General features: G+C 46.8%; 1 protein-coding gene across 2 annotated transcripts in view; it reads left to right on the top strand.

The window, feature by feature from the left end:
• The first annotated feature begins 4,235 nt into the window (after nucleotides 1-4,235).
• The window catches only part of PIK3R5 (phosphoinositide-3-kinase regulatory subunit 5), an 88,080-nt gene continuing 65,448 nt past the window's right edge, over nucleotides 4,236-26,867 (top strand). For both annotated transcript variants that reach the window (XM_003818082.5, XM_008971334.4), the window contains exon 1: nucleotides 4,236-5,407. The gene's annotated coding sequence lies outside the window, so the exon portion shown is untranslated. The remainder of the gene's footprint in view (nucleotides 5,408-26,867) is intronic.

The following is a 26,867-nucleotide window of genomic DNA, read 5'->3' on the forward strand; positions in this document are numbered from 1 at the left end:
AAATATGGTTTTCTATGTTACTTGGTTAGTTCCTTTTGTCTTCTCCTTCCTCAGTATGGTTATATCATTCATTTGTAATAGGTTCATTTGTTACTCTTCATATTCAGTTTTGGGTTCCCATCACATCCTGATTGATGTAAACTTACTACTTTAGGGTGAGATGAGGATATGTGTAGCATTATCATGGTCCTCAAAGTAAGAACTGTACAAACAGCATACTCAGAGGATTGTCATTTCTCCCATCCCTTCTATCCTTACCCCCAATCTCCCATTCTTTCCAGACTATCGCTACCTATCCACTGTAGGTAACCAATCTCATCAGTTTCTGGTTGATCCTTCCTATACTTGTTTTTCTACAAATGAGAAGATACATGCATATTTTCTTATTTCTCTTTCTTTTTTACATGAAAGGTTAGCATACTATATTTTTCATGGTAGTATTTTTTAAAAGCATGGTAGAATTCTGTCCTTTAAAATTTGATAGAAGTCATCTATGTAACTACCAAGACATGGAGACTTTCAAGAGAGATGTTCTTTGATAATTTATACAATTCCATGGTTATTGATCTATTCAGAGTGTATCTCTTCTCAAGTCAATTTTTGGTAATTCATGTCTTACCAGGAAAGTTAAGATATTGAGTAGAAGATGCAAATCTTTCTTTAGTTCAGAGAAAATTTCTTCTGCCATATATTTTATTTTCTCCTCTCTCTCCTTGTGGAATTACTGTTATACATGTATTAGACCTCTATAGTCTAGCTATCACAGATCATCTTTTCTCTTCTGAATTCCAGGATAAATTTTCAAGCTTGTGTTCTGGGTCACACATTCAGCTTTCTTCGGTTCCCAATCTTCTGTTCATTGTTTCCATTGAGGTTTAAATTTAGCAAGCTAAAAATGTTTCCTAATTTCAGTTTGTAATTTCTTAATGATTCCTTGTAATTTCAGTTTGTAATTTCATAATCCACTACACTTGCAAATACAATATCCTCCCAAATATTATTAAAAACGTAAAAGAGAAAGATGTTTAATTTTTTTTTCCTCTTCTTCTTGTGGAAATTTCATTTCAAAGGAAACTAATTTTCTCTGACCATGTTCCTTTCTGTTGAAAGTCTGAATCTTTTTGTGTTTTCATATCATTACTTTTTCTCTCTTTGTTTATTTTTACCAGGAGGGAGTCTATATTTATTCTGGAATAGAAGTTGAGGTGGTTCTCCTGATTATCATGAATAGTCAGTAAGCATTCAGTCAAATAAATAAGTGGAGAGAGGTATTTTAAGCAGAGAGGACAGAGAGAGGAAGGGCATGAAGATATAAAAGCCCAATGTCAGCCAGGCACAGTGACTTGCACCTGTAATCCCAGCACTTTGGGAGGCCCGGGTGGGAGGATTGTTTAAGCCCAGGAGTTTGAGACCTACCTGGGCAACATAGCAAGACTCCATTTCTACCAAATTAATAATAATAATAATAATAATAATAATAATTAGCTAGGCATGCCTGAGGCAGGAGGATGGCTTGAGCCCAGGAATTTGAGGCTGCAGGGAGCATTGATCATGCCACTGCACTGGGTGACAGGAAGACCAATGTGGATTTTCTTTTCTCACATATTTTATGTACTGGGATATAATTTACAAAGAGCAGAATATGTAACTTTTAAGTGAAGATCTCACTAACTTGTGCATATGCAGAAACCATTTAACCACCATCAAGATAAAAACACCACCCCAGAAAGTTCACTCATGTCCACTTTCTGGCTAAATTGTTCCCTTCCCCCAAGATAACCATCATTCTGACTCCTATCACTATAAGTTAGTTTGCTGGTTCTTGAACTTCATATAAATGGAATCATGCACTATATTTTCTTTTGTGTCTGGCTTCTTTTGCTCAACATCATTTTTGTGAGATTCACCTATGTGGACAAATGCATCAGTCATTTATTCCTTTTTACTGCTGAGTAGCATTCCAGTGTACGAATATCCCACAATTTAACAAAAAATGCATTCTACTATTAATGATATTTGGGGTGTTTCCAGTTTGGGGCTATTATAAATAAAGTTGCTATAGTCATTCATATATATGTTTCTGTGGGGATATATACATTCATTTATCTTGGATATATACCTAGGAGTGGAATTTCTAGGTCACAAGTAGATGTATATTTAACTTTATTAGATACTGCCAATCAGTTTCCCAAACTTGTTGTGCCGTGTTACACTCCTACAAGCAATATATGAGTGTTTCGGTTGCTCCACATCCTTGCCAACATTTGGTGTTTTCAGTATGAATTTTAGCTATTCTAATGACTGTAAAGTGGTAACTCATGGTTTAAGTTTGCATTTCCCCAAAGACTCATCATGTTAGCACCTTTTCGTGTGTTTATTGGCCATGCGCATATCTTTTTTTTTGTTGAAGTGTCTGTTCAAGTCTTTTGCCCATTTTTAAATTGGATTCTTTGTCTTTACTACTTTTGAGTTGTGGGAGTTCTTTATATATTCTGGCTATAAGTTACTAGAAACCTTACTATCCACTGGTGGATAGTAATGATGTCAACTGAGATAGGGAAGGCAGGAGAAGGAGTTTGGGAGAAGATGAGGAATTTATTTTAGGTCATGGAGTAATTAAAAGGCTTTTGGATTGATTATCTAGGTATGGGTGTACAGAAAACACTTGGAATTACAGATCTGGAGCTCAAGAGAGAAGTCTGGGCGATAGTTTGGGAGGGATCCGTATGATGGGAATGGATGAGATTGCCCAGGGAGAAGAGAAGCAGCCTTATCTGAAATCTCAAGCATTGTAATGTTTAAGAGATGATGAAGAAATGAAGCCAGAAGAAGAAAACAGAAATCATGGTGAGAGGTGGAGGAGAAGCCAAGGAGGGGATTTTCAAGAAGGAGTGGTGCCAAATGCTGTAGTGAGGTAAGAAAATGAAACCATTGGAGTTGACATTTGGGGTTTCCCTGGTGGTCTCTGTTCAGAGAACTGAGGAATAAATGTAAGATGAGGAAGTGGAGGCAGGGGTAGACTCCTCTTTGAAAACATTAGGCAGTGAAAGGAAGGAGAGTGATTTCAAAGAGCCATAGATTTTAAAACAAAGCAACAAAGGAGTTGTAGAAAGAGGTACATAATCAGATGCTTAATGAGTGACAGAGGTACCTTTCAGAGTTTTTCCAGCAGCTTTGGGGAGGTGGGAAATGGAGGATGGATAGGTGTCAGGTGCTGATCAGATCTGGGACAGGGAGACACAGACAGAACTCAGCGTTGACGGCGTGGCATAACATGCAGGCTCCACATCTGGGTCACAGCTATAGGTGGAGAGGAGAATGCCTACTTCTGAGGGGATGTACAATGGGACCAAGTTGGCTTCTTGGGATGCTCAGAGCCCTAGGAGTGAGCACCAATGAGCCACTCTTTTGCAGTTTTCCTCCATTTTCAGAAGGCAAGCATCCCATAATTTCTCTGGCAGATTATTTGCCTTTCCAAGTGCTCTCCTAATCCAACATTTCCATCTGGCACACAGTGTCATTCTTGCTCCTGAATTCCTGATTCCAGAGCAGTTCTGCCATTTTCTTCCTTTGCACAGTGTGTACCTTCCCTCTTCTCCTCTTCTTCCAAATGTCCATATTTTTGTGGTGGAAAAGGTGGGGACAGGGGAGACAGAAGACTGGAATCCTTATCAAGTCCTCTCTCAGCCCTTGGTGGCTCTGGTTCCTTCTCTGTGAAAGGGTGACGTGTGGGGAAGGGGTTGGGGATGAGGTAGGAGAGGGGGTCTGAGTTCCTTCCCACTTCTAACGATGGCTGGAACCAGGCCTCTGTGTTCAACCAAGGGTACTTTCTGTTTCTGTCCATTTGGGGAAGTTGCTTTTTCTTGGTATTTCGGGAGTCAGGAAAAGAAAAGTCATTGGTGTTCATATCTCTCAAAGCCTCAGGTAGGGCTGCGGCTTTTGACCAACAATAACGTATGTCCATGACCTTGTGGCCGAGTTTGCACGCCTCTAACAGATATTACGACACAGTTCCATTCAATAGTGGAAGTGGAGATTTCAGCGTTGCCCTTTGTTAACCCACAAATGAAGTGCTACTCTTCCATTGCGAGGGCTGTCGGAGCAGTAGCCAACCTTCTTATCCCCATTTTTTAAACGAGGGAAAGGAGGCATAGGAAGCGCAGTGTCCTTGTGGGATTCCCTGGGGAGTCCTTCCAACTCTTGGTAGAGCATCATCTGCAACGTCGTCTGGGGGAGAAAAGGGGGAGGCAAGAAGAGGGCCTTGACCCTGGAGGCAGGAACTCCCGCACACCCTCACTCCCTTCCCCAGGGGCTGGGGAAACCACTCAGGTGACAGTAGCCTTGGTGCCGGCCAGGGAGGGCGGGAAGTCCAGCCAGAGGCTGGAACAGCAGTGCTGAACGCCGGGACTGGCTGGTATTTCTATGAAGGTTCCTGCAGAAGGATGCGGGTCAAGGTGCCCGTCTGCACAGCAGTAGTGCAGGCATTTTAAGGGTTAAGGGCACCCAAAGAAAATAGAAGTAGGGGCCGGGCGCAGTGGCTCACGCCTGTAATCCCAGCACTTTGGGAAGCCGAGGCGGGCGGATCACGAGGTCAAGAGATCGAGACCATCCTGGCCAACATGGTGAAACCCCGTCTCTAGTAAAAATACAAAAAATTGGGCGTGGTGGCGCGCGCCTGTAGTCCCAGCTACCCGGGAGGCTGAGGCAGGAGAATCGCTTGAACCCGGGAGGCGGAGGTTGTGGGGAGTCAAGATCGTGCCACTGCACTCCAGCCTGGCGACAGAGCGAGACTCCGTCTCAAAAAAAAAAAAAAAAAAAAAAAAAGAAAGAAAGAAAATAGAAGTAGGAAGAGGAAGTGGGTCGCAGTGAGAGAAGGAAGCAGCTCGTCGGAGCTTCCTCTTTCTCGTCTTTCCCCGAAGCCCCTACCCCAGACCTGCCCCCCTGCTCCGCCCAGTCCTCCTGCGGGGCCAAAGCCGCGCTTCCGACGCGGGGGCCTAACCTCCCCTTACTCCTTGGGGGTCGCTGGTGCTCCGCGCTGGTGCCCCTCGGGCCACTGCCATGGACCGGCCAGGGTCTGCTTCTTCCGAGGGCTGGCGGGTCAGAGCCGGGGCTGCTTCTCAGACGCTTTGCGGCCTCGGGGGCGTGACCCAGAGGATGTGGGGCCGGGCGCGCACCTGGCTGACGCGGCCCGGCCGCCAGGTGGCTGGAGAGGCCGGTTCCGCGGTCAGCCCCGCCCCATTAGGCCCCGCCCCCTGACAGGCCCCGCCCCGCCCGCCGGAGGAGCCCAGGCTGGGCAGATGCTGCGGCTCGCCGCGCGGCTCCAGCTGGGGCGCGGTGGTCCCGACGGTCACCCGAATCGCAGGGAGTCGCCGCTGGAGAGGGGCTCGGCGCCCGGCGGGGACTGCAGGTGTGTGACTGGGTGGCCAGGGCGGATGCGGAGGGCACGCATGGGAGCTCCAGGCAGAGCTGGAGCAAGCTGGGGACCGTCGGGGAGACTGGGCTCCGCGAGCAGCCGCCGCAGCCCGAGGGCTGGACAGATCCTGCTATCTTCCGGCCCCGTGGACCTGGCCCACCGCGGGGGCAGCGGGTCTGCAAACCTGCGCTCCAGATAACCCCAGAGACTTAAGGGGCGTCGCGGGGACCACTTATCGTTATCCGGGTAACCTCTGCTGGGCGGCTCTGCGCAGCTGTGTCCTCAGCCTCCTGCCTCTGACACAGGACTCCCTGTGTCGTAGGGTCAGGTCCCCTGCCCGCTCCAGCGGGGAACTGTCCGTGAGCGTGGGCATCAGGGCTCTTGTGCCGTCAGAACCTGGGAGTCATGGAAGTGCCCGCGTAAGGCGCCCTCCGTCGAGCCTCACTCAGCCTGCTAGTTAGCCAGCCTTGGCCCCAGACGCGGCTGCTGTCCTAGAGAACTGCACGCTTTCTGCTCTCAGAGGATCTGTGTTTACACACTGGACATCCCCGCGTGACTCGTGTGTGTGTGCGTGTGTGTGTGTGTGTGTGTGTGTGTGGGCATGCGCATGTGCGCGTGCTGGCCCATCCCGGCCTGGGGTAAATACACAAAAAGTTCAGGTCAGTAGGAGGAAGGAGATTGTTCAGAAGGAAAAGGAAGGCGAGGTTAAAGCAGCAGGATGTGGTATAAAGCGAGTTAACAAGACTCGGAGTAGAGAGGAGGGGTGGGTTTAGGCAGAATAAGGGCTAAAAGTAGGCCAAGCCTGCCTCCAAGGTCCTCTCTGGACTGACACCCTCGTTTTCCTTCTGTGTCTTCTCATCCACCCCACACTTTCCTTCCTGCCCTCAGGACCACCTGTAAGGCACTGGCTCCCAGAGCTGACTGCAGGTAGGGCTGTCTTGGAGCCAACCCTACAACGTGGCTTTCCAGGGATGGGATCTGGAATCTGTAGTTTTCAAAAATTTGAATGAGCTCCTTAAGTGATGATGCTGAAGCCGTTGCTTGGGAATCATGCATGATGTGGAAAAGAGACCCAAGTTCCAACCAGATCCAGCTGTGTGACCTGCAGCATCACACTGTCCCCCAACCCAGCCTCAGTCTCCTGATTCGTAAAATGGGCTGTCATACTGACCCACAGAGCTGTGTGGAATTATTATTATTATTATTATTATTGAGACAGGGTCTTGCTCTGTCACTCAGGCTGGAGTGCAGTGGCGTGATCATGGCTCACTGCATCCTTAAATTCCCAGGCTCAAGCAATCCTCCGCCTCCGCCTCCCAAGTAGCTGGGATTACAGGTCAGCACCACGGCGCCCAGCTAATTTTTGTATTTTTTGTAGAGGCAGGGTTTTGCCATGTTGCCCAGGTTGGTCCCAAATTCCTTGAGCTCAAGCGATCCGTCTACCTTGGCCTTCCAAAGTGCTGGGATTATAGACATGAGCCACTGTGCCTGGCCCAGTGTGGAAAATTAAGTGAGGCATGTATGATGAGAATGGCTGCACATGGGAGATGCTCCGTGGATGTTTGTAGAACGCTGGCTTCCTTGTTTCCTTGGTGTGGCTGTGGTGGTGTGGGTCTTTGCCTGTGGACCCGTGGAAGACAAAGAAGACAGTTTTGGATGGTCAAGCTATTTTCTTGCTTCAGGGCTCCCTCCCCTGCTTTTTGAAGCCTCACAAACCAGGACTGTGAGGGCAGGAAGGCTTGGGGTCTTTGTGTGCTGAGCCTCGTTAGGGTTTTAAAAACCTCCCTCCTTTCATCTCTAGCTTACGAGAGGGATGATTCATTATCTTCCCTCCTCAGGCTGCAGTAGAAGCAGACAGTCTCTGCCTCCCTGCTTGCCTTTCCTCCCTCCCATTCACTGTTGATTGTTGCCCTCAAGAATAACAGGTTGCCCAGCTACTCGAGAAGCTTAAGTGGGAGGATTGCTTGAGCCCAGGAGTTTGAGGCTGCAGTGAGCTATGATCGCTTCACTGTGCTATAGCCTGGCAGACACAGAGAGACCCTATCTCAAGCAAACAGACAAACAAAAAAAAAAGAAGAAGAAGAAGAATAGGTTGGATGCTAACTGGTGGCACTAGGTGACAAGAGCATTTGGGGTTGATGTTGGCATGAGGATGAGAAGGCAGGGGTGCAGGCTACTCCATACCCCTTTGTTAGCCATCCATCAGGGCCTGCTGACTGAGGAGTGGGAGAGGAGGAGAGCCAGGATCCTTTTCGCCTGGGTAGCCTAGAGTTTGGAAGCCCCAGCTTGGGTTCCGCTGAGCACTCAAGCTGTGCTGACTTGGCCTTTCTTCAAAGATGCTCATCCAAGGGACTGAGCTGCGTGGCCCTGTGGGACCTCTGAGAACCAGAATGCCTGTTTGGCCTCAGCTGGTGAGCTAAAATCCTGAACCAATGTGTTAAGAAAGAAAGCTGGCCAGGCATAGTGGTTCATGCCTATAATCCCAGCACTTTGGGAAGCCAAGGCTTTGAGGCCAGGAGTTCGAGGTTGCAGTGAGCTATGATCGTGTCACTGCATTCCAGCCTGGGCAACAGAGTGAGACCCTGTCTTTACAAAAACAAAAAATAAAATTTAAAAAACAGAGAAAGCTCCTGGAAGAACAAGATAGAATGATCCTTAACAAGTCAAGGGAGAGGTGTTTAATTTGATTTTTGAGCCTCAGATATAGATGGGGTGGGAGGAGAGAAAGGAAAGAGTACATCTGACTTCTGCCCAAAGGGAAGATGATACCCTCCCGTAGCAAACATATATTACATAGTAAAATATTTCATCAATTTGAAGATGTACCTATTTTCACATTTTAGCACTGAATGTGCTAATTTGTATGAATTTCACTGAAATCAAGGTGCATTTTACTGTTTATGGCATCTTCCAATTATAATAGGCAACAATATTTCTTCCTTATTGCCACACAAAATAACGGTGCATCTTACAATTGATGGCATCTTAGATTCTATTAAATACAGTGTACTTTTTATAGATTTGGGGGATGTGTTAGCGATACACAGGTCCACACAGAATTATGTTGTTCTCATAGCTTTCATACATTAACTTTTCCAGTAGCTCTACCTTCTAAGTATCAGAACTTTTCATTGTATTATGTTTTAAAAGAAATCTTTGTAAAGTATGTTGCTTGCATTTATAAATGTAGCATGTTGGATATGATTGAATAATTTCTTGAAATTTTCATCAAATTTTCTGGCCTGCCATTCTCTTTTGTACCCTGTGTCTTTTTGTACATTCATGCTTCTTTCTCTTTCATCTTTCTCCCTGTCCTTTTCTCCTTTGGCTACGACTTCATGGTGTTGGGCACTGTGCTGAGTATGTCATGTCCTTTAATCTTCACAGTCACACTCTGAGGTAGCTACAATTATTGCCCCCATTTCACATATGAGAAAACCGAGGGCCAAGGCCACACATTTAGGTGGTGCCAGAGCTGGGCTGACTCTGGCGTCTGCTCTTAACCAGAATTGACCAAGCCTAAGTGGTGGCCTCGGTGTTCCTGTGGGTGTCAAGCGCATGCCCCATACAACACAATTTGGGGGCATGAATTGTGGCCACGAGGTGCTTTTGTTTGGTTGCTTGCTTGTAGGATAGCAGCTAGGTTCTGGATAGTTGAGGTTATCGGTTAAGTGACTTCCAGATAAGTGAGTCACAGCTACAGCAAGTTACACCCAAAAGGGGGTTGGGGGCTGATGAATGGGAAGAAATGGATGACTTTCATGGCACAGAGAAGATCCTGGGTCCTTCTTGAGTCTTCTGAGTCTATCAAGTGGCTTGCTAGACTTTGGGCCCTAGAGTTCGGCATCCACAGGATACTCCTGCTTCCATGGAGCTTCTCTCCTGCTGCCATGGTGATGTAAGATTACACATCTGCGTGAGTCACTTTTCTTTTCATTTTTTTTTAATTATTATTTTTTAGACAGAGTTTCGCTCTTGTCACCCAGGACGGAATGCAGTGCCGTGATCTCGGCTCACTGCAACCTCCGCCTCCTGGGTTCAAGCAATTCTCCTGCCTCAGCCTCCCGAGTAGCTGGAGTTACAGGCGCCCGCTTCCACGCCTGGCTAATTTTTGTATTTTTAGTAGAGATGGGGTTTCGCCAAGTTGGCCAGGCTGGTCTCGAACTCCTGACCTCAGGTGTTCGCCCGCCTTGGCCTCCCAAAGTGCTGGGATTACAGGCGTGAGCGACCGCGCCCGGCCTGCGTGAGTCACTTTTCAGCTGAAAACGCTGCAGAGCTGCATGACTTTCCAGAGACGGTCCACACCCACCACCCATCCCAGGTCCACCCCTCCTTCTTCCTCTCCTGTAGCCTGAGCAGACCTCTGCACCTTTGCGTGTGCTGTTGCTTCTCCCCAGATTGCTCTTCCCTGCCTCTGCCTGCCTGGTGAACTGCCAGTTCCTCCTAGAAGCCCAGCTCAAGCCTCATCTTCTGAATCCTTCCCTGATGGTCTTCCTTTGCCCTTCAGCACTAACCGCCCCCTCCTTCTTCATTGTGCTTTCTATGTCTTCGCACCATAGCACTGACCGCCCAGGCCTACAGGGGGACCAGTGACCTGGCACAGCTATGGCCTGCTCACCCTAGCCACTTGATGTTCAGCATGGCGTCAGGCTGTCACTCTGAAACTCCCTGGGATCTCACAGGCAAGGCGTCCATGCACAGCAACAGCAGAAGTTGCCAGATCACAGGATGGGGTGGGGGGCTGGGGGTGGGGCCCGGAGGGAGTGGTGTGCTTTTCATTTTCATGTCCTCAGGAGTCTTGTTGTTGTTGTTGACCTAGGCAAATGAGCTTGTGTGGTTTCCTTGTTAGAGTGCAGGGCTGGGGTGTGAGGGCTGAAGGTGGCCTCACATGGAGCCCAGTTCCTGCCAGGCTCCCCGACTCCTAGCCACGTGATCTTTGCTAAGTCCATGTACCTCTCTGCATGTCAGTTTCCCCATCTGTGGGATGGAAATCTGGCACTCAATGCTTTATGTGGCCCCTGCCTAATCGCTAACATTTCACTTCTTCATTCAACACTTCTGCATGGAGCGCACCTTCTGTGAGCCAGGCATGTGCCAAGCTCTGAGGACGCTGAGCAAGACAGGCAATGTTCCTGCCCCGTGGAACTCACAGTCTCATAGACAAGATATGCAACACACATATTGTTCAATTACAATTGTGAGAATGATGGGATACTATGAGATTATGGAAAGGGAACTCAATATAGTTGAGGGGTTAAGGAAAGGTTTCTCTGAAGAAGTCATATTTGAGTTGAGACTTGAAAGATATAAAGTAAAAGAGAATCATAACAATGATAATACTAATACCTACCATGTAGTGAATACTTGCTAAGGGCTTTTTGGGTGCATTCTCTCCAGCATTCTTTTCAACATCTCGTGTGTGGGGTATGTGGGCTCCCTCTCCTGTGAGGATCAGATGATAGCACTACTGGCAAGCACCCTTCTCAGTGTCTGACACAGACCAGGGACTCGTTCCCACCTTCCTCACCCCTCCCTGTATTCCAAGGTCCAGCTTATGGACGCTGAGGTCATCAATACTAATGGGGGGGCCTCTCTTCTCCTTTCCACTGACCATCACCAGATAGCGTGTCCCGCTCAGGAGCCCTCTGCATTTGTGCATCTCCATCAACAGCTCAGGGAGTTGAGTCCCCAACCACAGAAAACTCCACCATATTTTTTTGCCAGGCCTTCATTCTGTTCCTCTTAGGAGCCGCTGTTCTGGGAGGGTTCAGAAGCCCTGATCCGGATTGTCTGTCTCATCTAGGAAGTCACTTGTCCAGCTCCCATATCCTTCTTCCACCAAAGCTTTCTCCCCAGAACCATGAAGTCTGTGCAGACGTATCACTGGGTTTTTGGTCTGAGCATTTGTTCCTGCATGGCTTGGTGGTTTGGCCCTTTTCAGGCAAATCTCCATACAGCCACTTCCACCCAACCTGGCCAAGCCAGCCAGCCTCCTGGGGGAGCATTCTGCAACCAGATCGCATCTACACTGACAACTCTTCGAGGAGAGTCTCAAACTCTCTCTAGATAGTTGGCCCCTTTGAAAAACTGATGAAAGTGAAAGATCATCTCCTCTCTCGTCACCCATAAGCACACATCTACATGTGAATGCATGTGCGCGCACACACACACACACACACACACACAGTCTCTCTCGCTCAAAGTTTTGCATAAAATTCTAAGGTCTTCTTGGATCTCTGCAGTTCACCAAGGGACCCAGGTTAATAACTCCTGTTCTAGAAAACATGACTTTCTGTGTGCTGATTTCTTTGGATTATCCCCAGCACAGCTCCCTGTGGGAGGAAGCTGTTGTCAGAAGTAAGCTGGGGGTAGTGATGGATAATGAAAACTGTGTAGAGGACACCGGTAGCGACTCACTGGTGAGAACCCTGAAGCGGCGTGCTGGGGGCCATCTCGTGACTGCACACTGGGCCACTGCTCTGTTGTTGGATTTCTCACCAAGTTTTGAATTCAGCCCATTTCCAAGATGATTAAAGAGTGAAAAAGAAGGCCCGGCGTGGTGGCTCACACCTGTAATCCCAGCACTTTGGGAGGCCGAGGCGGGCAGATCACCTGAGGTCAGGAGTTCAAGACCAGCCTGACCAACATGGAGAAACCTCATCTCTACTAAAAATACGAATATTAGCCGGGCGTGATGGCACATGCCTGTAATCCCAGCTACTTGGGAGGCTGAGGCAAGAGAATCGATTGAACACGGAGGCGGAGGTTGTGGTGAGCCGAGATCGCGCCATTGCACTCCAGCCCAAGCAACAAGAGGGAAACTTCATCTCAGAAAAAAAAAAAGAGAGAGAGAGAAAAAAAAAGGTGTCTGTGGCCACACACATGAATATAAACAGTCTACGGATCAGAGAGGTAGGCATGACTGTTCCTTTGCCACAAAAGTCTGCAACCTCCCAAGTTCCCAGGGACAGGCATGAGCTTGGGGCTTTGTTTCTCTGGTGTGGTCATAGTTCTTTAGAACCAGTGCCTTGATGTAAAGTGCCATGTGTGAAGGACGTTTTCTTCAATTCCTCCTTTGTAAGGATTTTTAAAAGCATGAATGGATGTTACATTTGTCCAATACTTTTTTAAATCATCTGCAAGGAAACTCTTGTATTCTTTCACCTTGTGATAGATTTATGTGACACATTAGATCATTAGCTTCCACATATTGAGCCCTCTGCATTTCTGGAACAAACTCAATAGGGTCAAGGTGCTTTATTCTTTCAGTACTGTGCTAGGTTTGATTTGCTGTGATTTTCTTTAGGATTTTTTTTTTTTTTTGAGACAGTCTCACTCTGGAGTGCAGTGGTGCGAACCTCCACCTGCCAGGTTCAAACAATTCTCGTGCCTCAGCCCCTGAGTACCTGGGATTACAGGCACCCACTACCATGGCTGGCTAATTTTTGTATTTTTAGTAGAGATGGGGATTCACCATGTTGGCCAGGCTGCTCTTGAACTCCTGGCCTCAAGTGATCCACCAGCCTTGGCCTCCCAAAGTGCTGGGATTATAGGAGTGAGCCACCGCATCCCGCCTTTCTTTAGGATTTTTGCATGAAATGAATTTGGCCTCTATTTTCCTTTTCTGTGCTGCCGTTGTCAGTTTTTGATATACTGACTTTGCAAATGATTTTGGAAGCACGTTACCTTCTCCCACGCCCTGTGACAGCTTATAGAGCGGGGAATGAGCTGCTCCTTGGAAGCTGGGAGAATGGCTCCAGTCTTGAGGTCTTCCACTGTGGGATTCTTGGCTTCCCACTCCCCAAGCTTCCTTCTCTTCTCTCTTCCTCAGTCCTCCCAGGTACACACCTGTAAACCTCAGAGCTCCCAGGCTCATGCCCGAGAGCCATCTTTGATTCTTGGCTTCCAGTGTTCAGCCACTAGGTCCCATGGGTCCTTACTTTATATGCCCTTCAGCTAACAAGCATGCCTATTTCCACACTGAACTGGGCATATCCACCTTGAGTGCATTCCAGGTGCTGCACTTGGAGGATGCTGAGCAACCACTTCATATCCAGAGATAGGTGACCAGGATAGCGATGACAGAATATGAAGTAATTAAGAAGTAGCGAGGTTTTTCTCCAAGAAGAGAAGACAGAGGAGAAGTAGTATCTGTCTTCAGATGTTTGACGAGCAGTGTCCTTTGAAAAAGGTGAAGACTTCTCAACTGGGGGTCATTCTCTGGAATGGAAAAGGGATGACAGAAGGAAAATTGTAAGAAAATAGACTCCAGCTCACTAGAAGGAAGATCTCAGAGAAATTCAGAGCAGGTCAACAGTGGAATGGGAGGCTTCGTGGTGGCGAGTTTCCCGTTGGGGGAAGTATGCAGGGAAAATACATGTTATATATTATGGAAATGATAGCCGTGAGAAAGGAGACCAATATAGCTCATTTTTAAAGAGCCTGTAGTTCTCTAAATCATGGTGGCCATGTCTGACTGGTTGTGTAAACGCTGGTTGTTCTGAGAACATGATTTGAGTTTGAGTAGTTCAGTGACCTTGAATAAACACGTCCCAAAGCTGGGCAGTTTGCTCAGAAACCCCACAGCCCTGCTTCACAGCCCATTCTCCGCAGCAGAAGCACCTTGGCTGTGAGAAAACCATAGCCATTCATGGATACTGGGATCCTCGCCCACATCCTCTGCTGGGAGCATGGGCTTTTCTTGAGGTCTCTTGTTCTTGGCTCCTTCTGATACTTGGTAAAATAAACTAATTGAACCCCATTTCAAAATCGCCTTCCTCCGTGAGTGTCTCAGATAAGATCTTGGGGCCAACCTATCTCACCTCCAGGTTGAGCTGGGAATTGATGTCCTCTTGTTCTTGGGGTTTTCACGTCAATGTTTCATAGGTCTTTGCACTGTGCATTCACTTCTGTACCATGTTGAGAGTTTCATTTTGAGAAAACGAAAAGCTCTGCGCTCTCCTTGGCCTGTTATTGTGCTTAAGAGAACACAGGGGGCTGTGATGTGATGTACGGGCTACAGGATGGGAATAGGAGATGTAATCTCTAGTCCTGGCCCCTAATTACTTCCTCATCTTGCTGAGTCTATTTCCTCCTGGACCAACTGGACTCTATGATTCTGACTGCCTGGGAGTTTTCAAAGCCTGCTCTCCAAGAGTTTTCTTGTGGGAGCTGCTCTGATGGGCTGAGCAGAGAGGGGACCTGCTCCTTCCCTCATGGTGCCACCTTATGACAGGACTCCCAGTGACTATGAGTCCCTCTTCAGACCTCAATGGCAGAAACCCACCCTCTAGCCCATGCTTCTGCTGGAAGGCTTCCTTTCAGGTCACTGGTGGCTCTGGAATGGCAAGTTCCAATAGTCTCTTCCCAACCTGCATCTTTTTTTTTTTTTTTGAAGTCTCCATAAAGTCTGATGCCTGACAAATTTTTGTTTTATTTTTTATTTTTGAGAAAGGGTCTCACTCTGTCACCCAGGCTGGAGTACAGTGGCACGATCACAGATCACTGTAGTGTCAACCTCCCCAGGCTCAGATGATCCTCCTGCCTCAGTCTCCTGAGTAGCTGGGACTACAGGTGTATGCCACCACGCCCAGCTAATTTTTTGTGTGTGTTTTTTGTAGAGACAGGGTCTCACTATGTTGCCCAGGCTGTTCTCAAACTCCTGGGCTCAAGTGATCTACCTGCTTCGGCCTCCAAGTACATGCGGGTTATTTTCACTTGATGCCCTATTTCAACTTGAGCAATATCCAGAGCCCAACTCTGCATCCACAAAGCAGGTTTCCTGTGCAGACTTCCCCATTTCTGTCTCTGCTGAAACCAGACTCCCAGCCTTGAAACCTTGGACTCATCTCCGAGTCCTCCCTCCATCTTCCTTGTTCCCCACTCCCCAGCCCGTTTTGATGGTGCTTCCTTTCTCCATGGCTCTTGTTTCTCTCAGTTCCCCATTGTTCTCTCTCCTACCCAATTTGGCTTTATTTACCATATGCCTCTGGTGGGCCTTTTGGACCACAGGCTCTTCCTCTCTTCACCAGGAGATTCTTCTTATGAAAACTTCTATGTCACTGTGTTCAGATACTTTGATGGCACCCCACTGCTTAGGGAGAGTCCAGAGTCCTTAGTCTTCTGTTCAGGTTTCGAAGTTGAGTCCCACTCCTTTCTCCACGAATCATCACGCTCTCCTCCAGCCAGACTGCCTGACTCAGTTTTCCCAAGACCTAACGTGTGTTCTTGCCTCACTCATCCCCTTCCCAATGAGGGAAGCTTTCCAATCATTTTGTTCAGTGCTGACTCTCCAGTGCCTTGCAGGGGCCAGCACTTGTCATTCAATCGGTGCTTGCTGAATGAGTGATTGCCTGGTCGAGCAGCCAGCATGGAAGAGGCCCGGGCCTCAGCCTTGGATGACTGATGATCGGGCAGGCTGGGCTGCTCCCCATCTGAGACCTCTGTGGGGTTCGGTCATCCTCCCCTCAAGGACCCTCTAGACATATCACTGGTCTTCTGTGCACAACTGCAAGGGCTTCAGACACCAGTGGCTTTGTGATCCACTGTGGGACAAGGCAGGTGTCCTCCTCTGGGCTGCTTCAGACCCCTGAGCCTCTGGCAAACTCCAGGTGCAAACTCCAGGTGCTGAGAACCCTCTGCTTGGGAATCTTTTTTTTTTTCTTTTTCTTTTTTTTTTTTTGAGACGGAGTTTTGCTCCTGTTGCCCAGACTGGAGTGCAGTGGCACAATCTTAGTTCACTGCAACCTCCGCTTCCTGGGTTCAAGCAATTCTCCTGCCTCAGTCTCCTGAGTAGCTGGAGTTACAGGTGCCCGCCACTACACCAGGCTAAATTTTGTACTTTTAGTAGACATGGGAGTTTCACCATGTTGGCCAGGCTGGTCTTGAACTCCTGACCTCAGGTGATCTACCCGCCTCGGCCTCCTGAAGTGCTGGGATTAAAGGCATGAGCCACCGCGCCCAGCAGGGAATCTTCTTACCACCCTCCCATTTAGTCAGATTTAAGATGAGCAGTTAGCTAAGTCTGAGAGCAGGGGAAGCCCTGGGGAACCTTCCCCCAACAAGCCACTCCCAGTCTGGTGACAGCTTCTGCATAAGAGCCTGGGGAAGTGTCTGTTTGCAACACGGTGTTTACAAGGCAGAGGGGCTTCCTGTCCCGCCCGTGCCAGGCTGTGGGGCAATCAGGGCAATCAGGAGCTGTGTTTTCAGAGCGAGTAAGGCAAAGAAACTGTTGAGGGATTTCTGGAGATTCTTCGAACATCACCAGGGGGTGCCTGGCCTACTTGACCCTGGAGGACAAGGGAGATGTAAAATTCAGGTTTAAAAATTGGGAGCAAATTAAAGTATTACTAACTGATTAATTTACATATGGTCCTTTGCACCTTGCAAAAATACAAAGCATTTTTCACAAAAGTAGCCCTCCCTCTGAGTCTAATGTGGAAATCTCTAGAACAAAAAACTTCCTTTTCTCACTCCCAAGCCGGGGGAGCTTGGGTCAGAGTAAGCAAGGACAAAGTTATTTCTTTTTCTTTTTTCTCTTTTTCTTTCTTTCTTTTTTTTTTTTTTTTTTTTTTTTTTGCAGAGGAAAGAGCGCTTTCTGGGGGAAGGGGAGAGCGGTGGAAATTACTCCCCAGGAGCGATAACTCCCCCATTCCAATTCAGAGCTCATGCATGATGGAGAGTGACACTCTCTCCGTGCATATCTGAGAAATGGGCTGAGGAGGCTGATACTGGACCCTCTGCCTCCTCCAAGGACTGTGGCAGCCCTAGGGCACACACCTGCCAACCTGGAACCATTGCCATGGCTCTCACAGAAACACGAGCTTGTGTCCAGAGCCCTTGTTGTCTCTTGGGCCTCAGTAAAAGTATCTGGAAAGGTCTTGGAAGGTGGGTTGGGCTTTCTTAGCCCTGGGGACAGGAATATAGTCCACTTCCCCTCTTCAGTGGGTGGGTAACCCAAGAGTGGGTGATCAAAAGATGGGGCTCACTCTTACCACCTGACTTCTGAAGACCTGAGGTTGTTTTTAGTGGTGAATCCATCCTCTGAACCCATTTGATGCCAAATGTGAGCTGGCCAGCGGTAGGGCCAAGGTGCAAAGGCTCCTGTGAGTTCAACACATTAGCCTGTGGGTCACGGTGCTATGATAGCTGTTGGTGTGAGGGGATTTGCTTTACTGTGCAAAACAAGAGAAAAATAAGGGTGTGGCCCTTTAAAGAACTTGCTAATAAAAACCTCCCACTTGAGAGAGGCAGAGCTTGGCCTGAAGGGTGGGGTTGAGGAGGGAGATGATGGGTGGAGTTGAACAAGGACTAGCCTTGTGTAAGCATCAAGAAAACACATTTCTGAACTAGTGAGGCTAAGTAGCTCAGGTCCAAGGCATGTGAGACATTTGGGAGTTGGTTCAGAAGGCTGTTCTAGAGGGTACTTGAGTTGCCTAGCAGAATAGATGGTGGGGACTTGTGGAAGTTGATGGAAGCAAGCCCTCAATGCTGGACCATGTAATGGGTGCAATGAATAAAGAAGGAGGCGTCCAACTTCCCATTCCCTCATTCTCCCAACTGTGGTCCAAGGCACTGTGCTATTACAGTCCAGCACTCTCCTCTGAGATAGATGTAGCTGGTCAAGAATGCTCCTTCTTGGACCATGGCTCAACTCTGCCAGGTTCCCATCAAGGCTCCTATCCAGGGGCTGTTGAAGGGATTGGGTTGCAGCCATGGTAATCATATGATAATGGCCACAGTTGCACCTTGGGTCCAGAGCTCAGTGGCCTCAGAGGGTTCCATCTCCCCTCCTCCCCCTACCTTTCCTGCATTTTCAAAGCTGCAGGCTTACTTCTCATTGGCTGTGTTACTCCGAAGATCTGCTCAGTAGATGGAGGTGAAAATGTTATTTTTCACTAAAATATCTGACCTTGTTTAAGGAGAAAAAATTTTGTAATAATGCCCATAATTTATTCTCATGGTACTTTATTGACCAGTAAGAGATTACCCCTAATTCATTTATAAAAATATTACTGTCTCGACTTAAGTCGCTTCAATACTAACTGGCCAGCCCAGTTTGCTCCAATGAGTGTCTGGCCTTTAAATAGCTCAATCCCTGCTGCTCTCCCTAGAGTAGGACACACAGAGGTGGGGACTCCATGTAGAAAACCTGTGCTCCAGAAGTCATGTCTGTAGGATGACTTCACCTTTTATGAGGTGTCTCTATCAAGGAAATTTTGGGTATACTATGTGGTCTTTAAGTCAGACCATAAACCATATTCTACAAATTCAGGGGAAATCCACCAGCTGTAACTAAATGGCATAGTAACAGAAAAACAAAAACATCATTTCTCTTATTAGGTAACTCAGCATTCACTGAAATAATAGTTGGTCTACTGGTTTCTCTGTTGGATTGGAGAGACCCAAAATAATAGTGGCTTAAACAAGATAGAGGTTTATTTCTGTCTCATGTAGCAAGCTGGGCATAAGTGATCCAGACTTCACATGACAGCTTTATAGGTTGGGAACCAAGGTTCCTTTTGTGTTGTTGCTCTGCCTTCTTCAACATGTAGCTCTCATCTCATGGTCCATAATGGCTGCTCTAGCAATTGCCATCGCATCTGCATTCCAGCTAGCAAGAGGGGGAAAGGGGGAAGGGAAGTGCATGCCTCTTCCTTCTAAAAGCATGACTTGGAAATTGCACTTATCAATGTCTATTCATATTCCAGTAGCCAGAATGTAGTCATATGGTCATACTTAGTTACAAGCGTCTGGGAAATGTGATCTAAAATTCCTAAAAGTTATATTCTCATAGAAGGAAGGAGAATAGATATGGAAGAACAATTTTGAGTCTCATCCACATTTGAACTTTGTGAATCTTCACTGTTACATAGATGTTCTTTATCCCTTCTGTTGTGGAGTAAGCTTGCCTCCTAAGCCCTGCTGAAAACTATTAATAAAAAACAGCATGCTACACCAAAAGGTCAAACTAACCCAAATGTCCATTAGTGGATAAATGGATAAACAAAATGTGTATATACATTCAATTGAATATTATTGATCCTTAAAAAGGAATGAAGTTCAAACACATGCTACGATATGCATGAACCTTGAAGACATTATGCTAAGTGAAGTAAGCCAGACACAAAAGGACAAATACTGTGTGATTCCACCCAAATGAGGTAGCTAGAGTAAACTCATAGAAACAGAAAGTAGATTAGAGGTTACCAGAGGCTGGGGGGAGAAGTGGCGGGGAGTTAGTGTTTATTGGGTATGGAGTTTCAGTTTAGGAAGACGAAAAAGTTCTGTGAATGGATGGTGGGGATGGTTGCACAACATTGTGAATGTACTTAATGTCACTGAACTGTACACTTAGAACTGTACGCACAAAACTGTACACACACAACCTACAGAATGGGAGAAAATATTTGCAGACTATGCATCTGTCAAAGGTCTAATATCCAGAGTCTATAAGGAACTTAAACAAATCAACAAGCCAAAACCAAATAACCCCATTTAAAAACAGGCAAAGGACATGAACAGACACTTCTCAAAAGAAGACGTACAAATGGTCAACACACATATGAAAGATAATGCTCATCATCACTGATTATGAGGGAAATGCAAATCAAAACCTTAACAAGATACCATCTCGCACCAGTCAGAATGGCCACTATTAAAAAGCCAAAAAACAACAGATGCTGGCGAGGCTGTGGAGAGAAGGGAACACTTACTTACACATTGTTGGTGGGAGCATAAATTAGTTCAACCACTATAGAAAGCAGTTTGGAGATTTCTAAAAGAACTTAAAACAGAGCTACCATTTGACCCAGTGATCTCATTACTGGGTATATTCCCAAAGGAAAATAGCTCATTATACCAACAAGACACATGTACTCACATGTGTTCATCACCCCACTATTCACAATAGCAAAGACATGGAATCAACCTAGGTGCCCATTGATGGTAGATTGGATAAAGAAAATGTTCTACATATAAACCATGAAATACTATGCAGCCATAAAAAAGAATGAAGTCATGTCCTTTGCAGCAACATGGATGGAGCTGGAGGCCATAATCCTAAGCAAATTAATGTAGGAATGGAAAACCAAATACTATATGTTCTCTCTTACAAGTAGGAGCTAAACACTGAGCACAAGTAGACATAAACATGGGAGCAATAGACATTGTGGACTCTCAGAGTGGGGAGAGAGGGAAGGGTGAGGATTGAAAAACCTCCTATTGAGTACTGTGCTCACTACCTGGATGCAATATACCCATATAACAAACCTGCACCTGTATCTAACATAAAAGTTGGAATTAAAAAAATACTTACAATCGTAAATTTTATATTGCATATATTTTACCACAGTCATGCTATAAAGGACCAAAGGCAGGGTTCTCTGGCATTTTAGGAGCAATGTCCCTACAGATGAAGCTACTCAACACCCTTTGGGTGAGGTTATGAAGCCAGTAATGAATCCATCTGTCTGTGTTATCATTCGTATTTTTTACATCATCATGAAACTATATAGCAAGACTTGCTCAAATTCAGATATGCTGTTATTGTGGCTGTTCTTCTATTACCTCTTTAGTCAGTGAATCCATTGATCCCTATTGGCTGCTGGTGGTTCCTGGATCCTTCCCTTAGCATTCACAAACTGTCTTTTAATAATGTATAGAGAATGTTGCCAGGGGACTGGTGGACTCAGACATGTACTTTAAAAAATTCCACTTAAAAATTTTTTTTTTTAATTTTTATTTTCATAGATTTTTGGGGAACAGGTAGTATTTGGTTACGTGAGTAAGTTCTTTAGTGGTGACTTGTGAGATTTTGGTGCAGTGTACGTTGTACCTAATGTGTAGCCTTTTATCCCTCACCCCCTTCCCACCTTTCCCCTGCTAAGTCCCCAAAATCCATTGTATCATTCTTATGCCTTTGCATCCGCATAGCTTAGCTCCCACTTATGAGTCAGAACATATGATGTTCGGTTTTCCATTCCTGAGTTACTTCACTTAGAATAATAGTGTCCAATCCCATTCAGGTTGCTGCAAATGCCATTACAGAATTCTCCCTTTTTTTTCTGTTCCTCACGATGAGGACAACATTTTCTAATCTGTCTCTGTCTTTCTCTGTCTCTGTCTCTGTCTCTTATACATCTTTCATTTTCTCTGATTCTTCAAAGATAATCGGTAGCAGCTCCCTTTCACAACCTCAAGTTTCTTTATGACTCTGAGATGCCTTTATTCTCTTCTGCAATCCTAAACTCATTTTCAGCAGCAAGCCTCCCTATTTGGCATCAGATGTTTCAATATCGGACCCTTTCCCCGCAATCTACCTTTCACCCTGTGGCTGGTACAACCTTCCAAATCCGAAAGCTGATGTGTCATTCACCAGCTCGAAATTCAGCAGTGGCTCCACATGGCGCTTGAGTAAACCCTTAAGCACTTAGCTTGGCAGATAAGGCTGTTCACAGTCTACCATGCCAGCCCATGCAGCATCATCTCCCAGCATGCCCCATGTCATGCTTACCCTTCAGTAGGGCTGAACTGCCAGCAGTTCCCTAAAGGAACCATGCTGTCTCCCGCCTCTTGCCTCGGTTTATTTTCCTACCACCACGCCTGAATCTCACCCAGGGCAGCTCCTCCTTCCTGAAATGTTATCTCGGGAGTCACCTTTTTGGAGAAGCTTTGCTAATAGACATTCTCCCTCCTCCAAGTTCCTATGGCACCTGTCCCATATTAGCCTCCACTGGGACACCTAACCCACTGGGTAATTTCTAGTTCGAGAGTTATTTTGGATGGTGCTGCTCTGAACTTCCTGTTGCATGTCCACTGGGCATGTAACTAGGAGGCATATACCTGGGGCCTGGAGTATGCTGAAGTTGAGCTTTTTTAGGGTCTGCTAGAGCATCTTCCATTGGGTATGTTGTCGTACCAACGTACATTCCCCGCAGCAGCCATGAGGGTTTGCGTGGCTTCGCATCCTCACAACAGTGCTTTTTTTTACCTTTTTCATTTTGGCCTTTCTGCTGGGTGTGTAGTGGTATTGCCTTGTGGTGGGAATGTGCACTACCCTTCTGACTAATGAAGCGGAGCACCTTTCCACATGTTTAGTGGCCATTTGGACACCCTCTTCTGTGAAGCGTCTATTCAAGCCTTTTGTCCAGTTTTCTATTGGGTTGTCTTTTTCATATTTTTCTGTTGCTCCTTCACATTGTGTAGTGACCTCTCAATCCTCCTCCTGACCACGAGCTCTGTGAGATTTCTGGACCCCCAGTGCCTAGTGAAGTCCCTCAAATAGTAGACCCTCAATACGTATTTTCTGCTGACTAAATAAAACATCTGTGATTCATGCTTTTCAGTGGGTTAACCATTCTCCTTACAATGGTAAAGCTTATCATGGTAAAGCTTTAGCTCCTACTTATAAGTGGAGGAAAAGATGGAGGCAACATAGGAGTGCATTTCGGCTTTCTCTCATGCGTCAGCCACTGTCTTGAGTTACTGGCCTGATTTCTTCTGGTTTGGACTCTGAAAATAGCTTTACGGGTCCTTTTTGATGTATGCTGCATTTTTCTTTTTCTTTTCTTTTCTTTTCTTTCTTTTTTTTTTTTTTTAAGATGGAGTCTCGCTCTGTTGCCCAGGCTGGAGTGCAGTAGCTCAATCTTTGCTCACTGCAAGCTCCGCCTCCCGGGTTCACACCATTCTCTTGCTTCAGCCTCCCAAGTAGCTGGGACTACAGGCGCCCGCCACCACACCTGGCTAATTTTTTGTGTTTTTAGTAGAGATGGGGTTTCACCGTGTTAGCCAGGATGGTCTGGATCTCCTGACCTTGTGATCCACCGGCCTCGGCCTCCCAAAGTGCTGGGATTATGGGCATGAGCCACCGCACCCCGCTGCTGCATTTTTCTTAAGGCTTGCTTTCATGATACGCTCATTCTCTCTCTTTCCTATCACCTTAACTTGGGGACCTCGATTCCATCTTGACATATGCCCCAGGAAGTCACACTGGCTCCTTCACATTTCCGCCTCTTTTCTCCCTTGTGACACTCTCTGACTTGCCTTCAGAGCTTAATTTTCCATTTTCTTTCCCTGTTAATCCACCCTCTCTGACTTCCAGCCTCTTGTTGTTGTTGTTGTTTTAATAGACTAGATACGCACAGAACCAATTCCCAGCCCCTTGGATAGCTGCTTTCATAAAGTCTATGACTCGCGTCTGACTATGTCTAGCATTTTCTTCCGTGATTACTACAAACCCCAGTCATGGGTCCTTTTCTCCCCATTTTCCTCTCACTGCTATTTTACAAAGCTTTCATTGTTCTTGGTGAGAATTAAAGGCAGAAGATAGGACAGTAATCTTCCTCATCACTAACTTGACCTTCCAACAGATGAGATGACCGAGGAGCAGGGATTCATTTAAGAGCCCGGCTCCAACCTAATCAGCCACCCAGCTGCTGTCCGGGCAAAGATTCTGCCAGTCCTAAACCTTGGCTCTAGGTTCATTTTTTGATGCACACGAGAAAAGCCGCATCTGTATCTCAGTCAGGCGGGGTGTGTGATCCCATGCGCTTCTCTCTCATCTTCCTTCAAACCTCTTCATCTTTCATTCATTCATTCATTCAGCAAATTATGTGCCAGGCACTCAGCTGGACCCTCATGGAGCTCACATTCTAATGGGACTGGGAGTTACAGAAATATAACGAGAACAGTACAAAAGCAAAATGTATCGTATGTCCATGGGTGAGGGAGATGTGGGAAAAAGTAAGGCAGGAGGCAGCAGAGATGGGGCTTGTCAGGAGTCCTCCTTGAGAACAGAAGAAGGGAATCAAGTGAAGGAGTGAGCCAGGCAGACACCTAGAAGAAGAGCACTCAGGCAGAGAGAACGGCAGGCGCGAAGGTCCTGAGGCAGGAGAGGCAGGAGTGGGCTGCTGTGCTGCTGTGGTCATTCGAGTCCTCAGAACATGGCGGGGCACATGCTGGCATGTGAGCAGCTCAGCATTTGAAATGAAGTGCAGTGTATTAGTCATCTTTGCAGCTACCACAACATGCAGCAAAGCATCTTGTGCTCATATTCACTTGGTAAGAATTTTTATTTGAGTAAACACACTTAGGTTGGACAGCCTCTGAGGGCCCTTCTGCCTCTGAATTGCTGTGATTATCTTGGATGCCTTATGGATGGTGCTGTCTCCTAGTAGTTTTCTTAGGTGCCTGGCAGACGGCGCCATCTCCTAGTAGTTTTCATAGGTGCCTGGTGGATGGCACCATCTCCTAGTAGTTTTCTTAGGTGCCTGGTGGATGGCGTCACAGTAATTTTCTTTCTAGTAGTTTTCTTTCTAGCTTTTCCATCTGGACTTGTCTGAACACATGGTCTAGTGGCTTCTGGGCATGTGACCTGATCTCGGTAAGGGGCTGGCACTCACACCAGATGGACCTGGTCTCGGTAAGGGGCTGGCAGTCACACCAGATGTGTATGTTCCAAATACTATTGCTGTGTAACTACCTACCTATCCCAAAATGCAGCAGTGTAAGATTGCAACCGTTTTATTATGCCCGTGGATTCTGTGGGCCAGGAATTTGGGCTGGGCACAATAGGGATGACTTGCCTGTGTTCAGTGATGTCTGGGGTCTCAGCTGGGAAGATCAAAAGGCTGGTAACTGAAACTGTAAATGAGAATGCCTACAAGGGGCCTCTCCATGTGGTTTGGGCTTCCTTACATCATGGCAACGTCCAGATGGATAATCTAATTTCTCACTTGATGGCTCAGAGCTCCAAGTTCAAACCTTCCAGCAAACAAGACAGTAGCTGCATGGTCTTTAGTGACCTAGCCTTGGAAGCCACACAGCATCACTTCCGCTATAATCTATTTTGATTGTGGCAGTCACAAGCCCACCCAAGTTTAAGGGGTCGGGAATAGATTCCACCTCTTGATGGAGAAGTGGCAAGGCTGTAATGTAAAGGAGAGGTGGGATGGGAGCTATTGTTGGGATCATCTTTGGGACATAAAATCTTATAAGTACTTTCTATTTTTCTGGGGAGGAGTTCTCATTTTCTGTTGTTTCTGGACTACGGTGGATTTGAGATGTCTGCTTTGCCTCCTGTCTAGCAGAAACTCCCAGTGCGAGGTGGTTGCTGTGATGCCCAGCCTTCCTCTTCCCACTGCTGCTAGCAGTCCTGTCCCAGGCTCTCTCTGGGTCACCAGTGAAGCCTCACTTATGAAGGAGTAGCCAAGGGGCCGTCAGGTGGAGGGAATACAGCCCTGGGACCAGTTTCTCATTCCCTGAAGGGTGTGAGTGTGTGTGTGTGGCTGGGGTGGGAGGCAGACCTACTGATTGTAAGGGAAGAATCTCTTGGAGCTAGTATCAATCAAATGCCCCACCCCAGTGGCTGGTTTCCTGGCACAACTCCTAGGCCTTAGCTGTGCCTCTTGAGTGTATAGGAAGCCAGGGCCTGCCAGGGAGTGAGTGTTCCTGCAGCTGGGGAGGACACAGATCCTCTCTTCGAAGTGGGGTGAGGGGCCGAGCCAGGGTTTGGCTAGAAGCCTGCCACAGCTGAAACAATGAGAAAGCTTTGCCAGGTCACTGGGCTGCTCCACAGCAGGGCTTCCTGGACCCCCAAGCACCAGCATCTTCCTGGAGAGGAAGAACCTCCTCCATACCCTGACTTTCTCAAGTGTATTCATTTGCTGTGGACTTGCTGGACGTTCATCTGCTAACCTCAGCAGGAAATTGCGGAACTAACACGTTAGGGCGTAAGTGTAGGCCATTTTTCCCCCAGTCACATGTCTCAGTGCCTAGGTGTAGGTCCCTGGATATAGTTACCTGTGTGCCACTATCACAAAGTTCCAGGATGGCTAGATATAGGAGGGTCCCAAGAATTGCACTTGAGAAGGCTGAGGAACTCTCCAGCTCCGTGTCCTGGTACTTCCGTTAGAATCACCCGTGTTCCTGCCCTAGCCAGGTGCCTTTGAAGCCTGAAGACAGGTCTGGAGAGTAAAGATGGATATAGGAGTGATCCCATGTTCCCATTTCACCAGAGGGTATGTTCCCACTCTTCATTCCCCAGGGAAGGAAAAACACAACCTCATCATTCCAGAATAAAATCATGGAATGCTAGTGCCTGAAGGAGCTTTATTCATAAATTAATTCATCTTGCTCCCTTTACAGAGGATGTGCTTCTGATGATGGGCACACAACAGATGCTCAGCAAGTATGTTCCCTGTTTGAGAAATCACCACAATGCATCATTCTGCATGAAGACACATGCACGCATATGTTCATTGCAGCACTATTCACACAGCAAAGACATGGAATCAACCTAAATGCCCATCAACAGTAGACTGGATAAAGGAAATGTGGTACATATACACCATGGAATATTATGTAGCCATGAAAAAGAACAAGATCATGTCTTTTGCAGAAATGTGGATGGAGCTATTATTCTCAGCATAATAGATAACATAATAGAATAACAGGA

This window comes from Pan paniscus, chromosome 19, assembly GCF_029289425.2.
Source record: "Pan paniscus chromosome 19, NHGRI_mPanPan1-v2.0_pri, whole genome shotgun sequence".
Taxonomy (NCBI): domain Eukaryota; kingdom Metazoa; phylum Chordata; class Mammalia; order Primates; family Hominidae; genus Pan; species Pan paniscus.